Raw genomic sequence first — 7,760 nt, 5'->3', positions numbered from 1 at the left:
CCCCCCCCGTCCCCCGCATTTTTTTTTTCTCAACAGGACAAAAAGGGGGAAATAAAATAAGATAGGAAAAAAACCTGACCTTTGTGAGTAAAACAAAAGCAGTTTTAATATAAGCAAAACAAAAGAAAAGCAAGGTCTGCACATGGAAGCAAAAAGAAACCAGGTTTATTCTCTACTTTCCATTAACAGGTGACGTCGGGCCTACTCAGGAAGCAGGGCTCCGGTACGGGTAGTGGATGCCTCAGAGGAGCAAAGATAGCCTCGCTCTCCCCCTTCCTCCTTTCTCCCAGCTTTATCCTGAGCAGACGTCATATGGTCTGGAATATCCCTTTGGTCAGTTCGGGGCAGCTGTCCTGGATGTGTCCCCTCCCAAGACCTTGCCCACCCCATGCCACTGCAGGGGGGAAATGTCGGAAAGATCCTTGGTGCTGTGTAAGCACTGCCCAGCAGCAGCCACAACACCAGGGTGCTACCAACACCCTGCCAGCTCCCAGCATAAAACACAGCACCGTGAGGGCTGCTATAGGGGAAAACCAGTTCTGGCTCAGCCAGACCCAGTACAGTATATAAAAATGGAGGAATAGTGTCTTTCTGTGTACTGTGTTTATATGCATTCACGCACTTAATTTCCGTTGTTTAAGATCAGACAGAAATCAAGAAACTGCCACTCAAAGTTCATATTAATCCATCCTTTTAAAACCATTGTTGGAGATCAAACAACAAATATTTGGCATATTTGTCAGACCATCTTAAAGTCTAATTAAAAAGAAAATTATTATTAAACTGTCAAGAGGCATTATTTCTTACATTTTTAAAGAGCAGTTTGTATTTTTCATGGTTCAATTTTAAAATATGCTTTTAGTAAGAAGCTTTAAGATTCTTTATTGTTTTACTAATCTGGCTTTTGTTCACTGACATGTTTTATCTTTCTGCTGATATTTAACTAGTGACAAGGAGAGATTATTTTGGCTAGATTAAGGCACAAAGTTAAATGCTGAAATAAGACTTCAAGCCCCTGGCATTACAGCTAGAAGTATCACTTCTCTTAATCTCTGTCTGTAAGTGGTTATTCTAGCTCCTTCACAGATACTCATATTCACATATGGCATTAACTTTGCAATCCAAATCTAAATTCAAGATGATTATGTGAAGTATGATTAATTTTTAATGCAACAACAAAGCAGAAAACATAGGAAAAAAAAGTAGAGTATGTAGCTTGGCTGAAAACTGAATTATCATGTTTGAAATAAAGGAGAATCCTGAAATGTTTGCAGTGCTAAAGAAGCACTTGTCATAGCATTTTTAGAACAAGTTTTATGGGAAGTGTTTGTGAAAAAAAGCAAAAAGGACTTTAGGGGTTGAGGAATATTGATATCAAGGTATCGAGATACTATATTTCTAAATGATCCTATCACCATATCTGAGGGCTGGGTTTTGGTCATTTGGTTTAGTTTTTAATCTGTCCATGTTAAGAGACATCAATAACATAGTTTGAGCTGATATGAGCAGAAAAGATTCCCAGACAGAACTAAGTCCATATGTTTGACAAACAGGGCAACTTTCTGAGCATAGAGACTCTTCCTTGTGTCTGAAATGATAGCAGGATATTTTACCCACATTCTGTTTCAGATCTGAAAAGGAGCTTTTGTGCCCCAAGACTTGTTGTGTTATTCTACACATATTTTTTTGGATAAGAAAATTAAAGTACCTTCCTTTCAACTATTATTGTGAACAAGACTATATTTCTTTCTCAGTGTGGATTTCACAATGTATTACACTCTGCATAACTTGATGAAATGGACTATTTGGGTTTACAACTATAGAGTATTAATATATTTACTACTGAGCACTAGACCTTGACCTCATATAGTCTGACCTAAGTTCAAAACAAAATTTAGCTGAGTTTTAGAGAAGTTTATTCGATGAAATGTACAAAATCTGCCCCAAACAGACAGCAAAAAAACCCTACTAAAAATACTTTATCTGAAATTTCAGCATCATTTAAGTTTTCTTATTGTGGTTTGTTTAGAATAGGCAAATATATGTTTTTTTCCCTTTGGAGGAACTTAAAACAGAAAACATGTATAACAGGGTGAATTATAGACTGGCACAGGCTGTAGTTGCTGAGATATTGCCAATGTAGGGACTACGTAGTGAGCAGTGGACCAGTGAAGACTAATCCTTACAGTAAATCCAACCCCATACTTTATGTGTGTGGAAAAAGCAACAGAGAATGAGAAAATGTTCTTTGCCATGTTATAAATAGTAGAAAAGGACAGTGAACAGCTTAAATCCATCAGCTAACTTGTCTGGAGCTGTTGCAATTGCTGTGTTGCTTTCCATCCTTGGCAGGACTTTGGGCTCTCATTCATTCATGTGAAGATGGAAGTGTAGACCTGTGGCTGGGCTGGTGAAAGCAGCCCCACTCACACTTCCACTTGTCCCACAGACCCCCAGGAGTGAAGAAGTACTGATTTGCTTGTGTGTCTCTCCTTATGAAGTATAAGATAAATTAATGGCAGTATTGTGGAGAGGGTGCACAAAGGGCTGTCTTTAGAGAGTGTGTACGTGAATATGTGTGTCTCATCAGTCAGGTTCATACTGTGCTCAAGGCATGGCACAGCTAAACTGCAATTAATTCACAGGACAGGGATCATTAAGGAAAAAAGTATGCCAGAAATAGTTCAGTTCTTTCTTATGACATCCATTTGGTACCTCATCAAAGCAATGACTATAAAACTACAAGTATTTTAGCTGCCTTTTCAAAGTACTGCAGTGTTCTGGGTTTGTGTGTGTGTGTGGCAGAGGTTTTGGTAGCAGTGGAAGGGGCTACAGAGGTAGCCTCTGTGAGAAGCTTCTCAAAAGATCCCCTGACTCCAAGTCAGAGACCCACCTCTGGCCAAGGCAGAGCCAATTAACAATGACAGAAGCACCTCTGTGGTACCATATTTAAGAAGGGCAACCTGGGAGGACAAGTTGTAGTACTAAGGAGGAGTTGTGAGGAGGACACCTCTGTGAACACCAAGGTCAGTGGAAGAAGGAATGGGGTGGAGCCGTGCTGGTGCAAAGCCACCCTGCAGCCCCGTGGTGAGTGGGCAGTTTGTCCCCCTCCAGCCTATGGAAATCCATGGTGGAGCACATGTCCACCTGTACCCCACACAGGAGTAAGTGGCTGTGACTGAAGAAAGCCAGGACTCTGTGGGAAGCCTTCACTGTTCAGGGCTGGGAGGATTGAAACATGTAGGGGTAACACACATCAGAGCAGTATGGGAATGGCCGCGGCCCATGGAAAGGACTCACATGAGAGAAAGTTCATGGAGGACTGTCTCCTGTGAGAGGGGAACCATGCTAGAGCAGGACAAGAACGTGAGGATGTTCCCCCTCCCCTGAGGAGGAAGAAGCGGCAGGACTGACTGTAACACCCCCATTCCCTGCCTCCTGTGTGACTGTGGAGGAGGTAGAGAAATTGGGAGCAAAGCTGAGCCTGGGAAGAACGGAGGGGTGGGAAAATGTGTTTCTAAGATGTAGCAATGCTTCTCACTGACCTACTCTGTCCCTTAAATGTTGTTGTTAGTGTCTGAATTAAATTTATGAGTTTTTTCTTCCCTTAAGGAGTCTGCTTTTGACCATGACCATAATGAGTGAGCAACAATTCTCTGTCCTTATCTCATTTCCCGAGACTCTTGCTTTATTTTCTTCTTCCCATCCCTGAAGGGGAACAGGTGAGTGAATATCTGCGTGGTGCTCAGTTGTTGTCTGAGCTCAAACCACGACATGCAGCATGGACTGCTCATCCAGTTGTGGATTTGAGCCTATATTGATTCAGGCTTATTACATAAAAGCAAGCCAGATGTTAGAACTCCTCCTAACAGGAATGCCTGATCTTTTCTGTGTATTATCAAGATAAATTTTAGAAAGTTTGATTAGTGTATAAACAATCTCATCAGTGGGTTTTATTTGGATAATGATATTTTTTATAATGCCTCAGTACTGAGACCCTTCTTTTCAATTCATAATTCCTGTCACTTTGTAGGTCTATACATTTTGTCAGTGCTGAAACCTTTATATTGGTTGCTTTTTCTAACCTGAAGAAAGCCTCTACCCATTCTTTAAATCAGTACTTCTCATACAGCCATCATACGTTTGTCTGTGCAAAAAAGCATCAGACACATAGTTATTTATGGTGCAGAAACACATACTCAGTAGGCTAAAATCTGAAGTATTTTATCAATATAAAAACAGAGGAAAGTCCAGCTCTCACTGAGATGATTTTCTCTCATTTCATTATGTGAAGGAGACCACCATATATCTGATGTATTTTTATAGAGTTATGTTATGTATGCAGTAAAGCTTTTTAGAAATTTTACATTACCAGGGAGATCGGGTCTTATCTTTTAACCACAAATAAATACAAAATAAATAAAGATGAATAAAGAACATTGAGCTGTTTTTACCTCTTTGAAAATTTTCAAATAACATGCTGTGCTTATTTACACTTACAGCTTTGTACATCTGAGCTTCAACTGAAAGTGACTGCAAGGAGGTTCTATATGGAAAGTATTTTCCATGGGTCTGTAAACTAAGCCAAAATAAGATTTCCAGCCTGATTTTCCCAAGTGGTTTAGGCCCAACACACTCCTAATGCCTCAGACATACATGTGAGCTTCCATCATAATTTTAAGTGGTCCCATCTCTCTTTTGTCCTGATTCCTGAGTGTGAACATGAGTGGACTTCAAATCAAAGAGGAAAGACTTCCCAGAAACTGATCAGATGAACAGATCAAGAGATCTCGCACATTTAAACAACCTAAAGAAACAAAACAAACTTCTTAATTTAGGTTGTAAAAGAAATTTCTGTCTCCTGATCATTCCAGACCAAAGCCCACTCATTTAGCTTGACTATAGACTCCTGGGACAGTCTTAATCTCCAATTTCTGCAGTAAATTCATTCTCAGGATTGCTATTTTATACACATAAGATCTTTACCTTTTTTTTTTTTTTTTTTGAAAGGTTTGCATCCATCTGATCTTATATTTTTAATGTCACAGGTTTTGTTACCTATCTGTAACTTTGCTACTTATTTTCCAAAACAGTGAAAGTATGGAGTGTCTTCTTACATTATGTGTGCAACAGAGAATGGTAAGCATGCAGGATCCAGACTTGGCCAAGAACTCTCTGCCACCACTACAGCAACTATTCTGTGTTAACATTTAACTATGACTGTTTGTCAACATGCAAGAAGTACTGCTTCATCTATACCATGCTTTATACACGTTCTTTCAGTACTATTGTCCATACTACTTTAGCTGCCAATAGACAGACTCAGTAGAAAGAAACTGAGTTATGGATGGGAGACAAAGAAAAATGGGTAGACAGACTTCAATCTTAAATCTTACATATTTTCGATTAGCTTTAAAGTGAACAACAAATAATCTATGAATGGCTTTCAATGTTATCCTCTCTTGATTTCTCAAATAAAAATTTAAATTTCATATATTTCCACAGATTAAAAGTTAAAAGCATTTTGGATTGAGTCAGTGAAATAATACTCTTAATTTGAATTTTTGTTTCATTTTGAACTTTTTTTGGTTCAGACTGTGCTTTGTATACTACTAATGAGTCTTGTGTCAAAGAAAATTCTGTTTCTATCACAGCTCATCTGATATAGAAAAATGTCAAAACAGCAAAGTTGAGGGAAATAAACCCAAGTATATATCTATTTTTTCCAAAGCATAGTGTCAGAATTTGCTGATGTAAAAGAAAAAAAAAAAAAAAAATAAAAAAAAAAAAAAATCTTTAAAATCTTTATTTATATATATTTTTATATCACTTTCTATTAGCCTTCTTCATGGAATATATTGTCTTATGATGTTATTTTAATGACATTAAATCACAATTGTTAGTATTGAACAATAGTATCTACAGGATATCTGACTAAAAAAAAGCTGGATTCTTTAATTCAATACTGCATGTCACCTAAACCTGTAAATAAACCTGATCTAAACTATTAAAGTGAATGCATGTGACAAAAACAAGTTCACAAAACATAGTAATGCAAATGCTTTCTTTACAGGGAAGTTTTTCTCGGATGTGTGTGATCAGAATATAGAAAATGTGATAACAGTTAGAAATCTGGAAGTAATTAAAACATTTTTTGCTGTGACGATAATTGCACATTGGAACACGTTAACCAGAAAGGCTGTCCAACCTCCATCCTTGAAGGGCTGCCTTGAACAATGTAGTCAAAATTCAATATTGACATTGCTATGATCAGCAGGTTAGACAAATAATTCCCCCATGAGGTCTCTTCCTATGTGAATTACTCTGCAACTTTAAACTGCAGAATATTAACATTTTGTGGGAAATATTAAAATCTGATTTTGTTAGTATGTCCTAGGTACAATTCCATCTATAAAACTAACATTGACAACTTTCTTCTGTCTTTCATGGTACATGACAAATTTGGGACTGTACAGTAATGAAATAAAATAGTTGCAGTATTTTTTTTTCTAAAGAGCTTCCAAAAAAAATTAATTTGAAGAATTTCAGAGGAGGTTAATTCAGAAATTGGTGTGATGTGTGGGCCTGTCCTTAGATAAGTTTTTCTTCTAGCTATTTTTATGGCACAGAGTGCTCACCATATTTAATATCAGAAGCAGATGATCCAGTAATCCTTTAAACAGCATAGATAACTCTTTTCCCAAAATCATAAGTGCTATTAGGGAAAAGTCTTGTCATTAAAATAATTTAAAATATTTTTTTAAGAAAATAAAATGAGATTCTGCACATCAAATGTGGCACTAATCACACTAAGACATTGCTTCATGTTATTTGCTGCCCTCAGATAGCCATTACTCTAAAGTGGATGTGCAAACACTCTGGAGGTACCCAGAGAGACCTTAAGAGACAAAAGAAAATAAGGAAGAATTTTGTATTAAAAGGTAAAATAAGTGCCTCAATCCTACTTAAAAATTATTAATGAAACTAGTAGTGGCATGACATAACAGATGGCAAGGAAGAAATGCAAGCTAAGAAATTCGAAATTAAACAACATTATATATGCCTTGAAAATTACTGGTTAAAGGCCATTCATCAAAATCTTTACTCAAAATATTTTTTGTTTAAATAAATGCCTTTTCAGTCAGCAAAGACCATCCCTTTCTCCTATTGGTGAACTGGACGATAAAAAATATGAGAATTATAAGCCACTTCACAATTTAATCAAATTCTAGTAGAAAACAAGGTGCATAAAATAAGAAATGAGAAGAGGAAATATTAGAAAAGAAAATTTCACAGTAATGATATCCTTCTCGTGTGATATTCAAGTACCATCATTCTTTCCAAAAATTCAGACTGCAGTCTGGTTGTGTTAAGAAAGAATCAGTAACCAATTGTTTATGGGAGAAAGAATGGGTCTACCAGGTTGCTTAAATTTAAAAAAAATAAAAGGAAAAAAAATATAAAAAATCAATCCAAACAAAAACCCCACAGAACCTCTAAAGGGAGTAGAAAGAGGAGGGAAACAGAAGTGAAGTATTGTCAGTCTTACTTCACTTTGTAGTATCAAAGAAACACTTGTCTACATCTTCCATAGCTACTGCACTTGTACTCTAAGTGACCAGTTACGGTGGGCTTAGAAGTGCAGCAGCTGCCTCATGGCAACAGAGACCTGGAACTGTGATCATTTGTTTCTGACAGGAGCTTTTTTTTTTTTTTTTTTTTTTTTTTTTTTTTTTTTATTGGAGGATAAGAGCACATTT

This window comes from Athene cunicularia, assembly GCF_003259725.1.
Source record: "Athene cunicularia isolate RWA chromosome Z unlocalized genomic scaffold, athCun1 chrZ_part1, whole genome shotgun sequence".
Classification (NCBI taxonomy): domain Eukaryota; kingdom Metazoa; phylum Chordata; class Aves; order Strigiformes; family Strigidae; genus Athene; species Athene cunicularia.
This window is presented reverse-complemented; position numbering follows the sequence as displayed.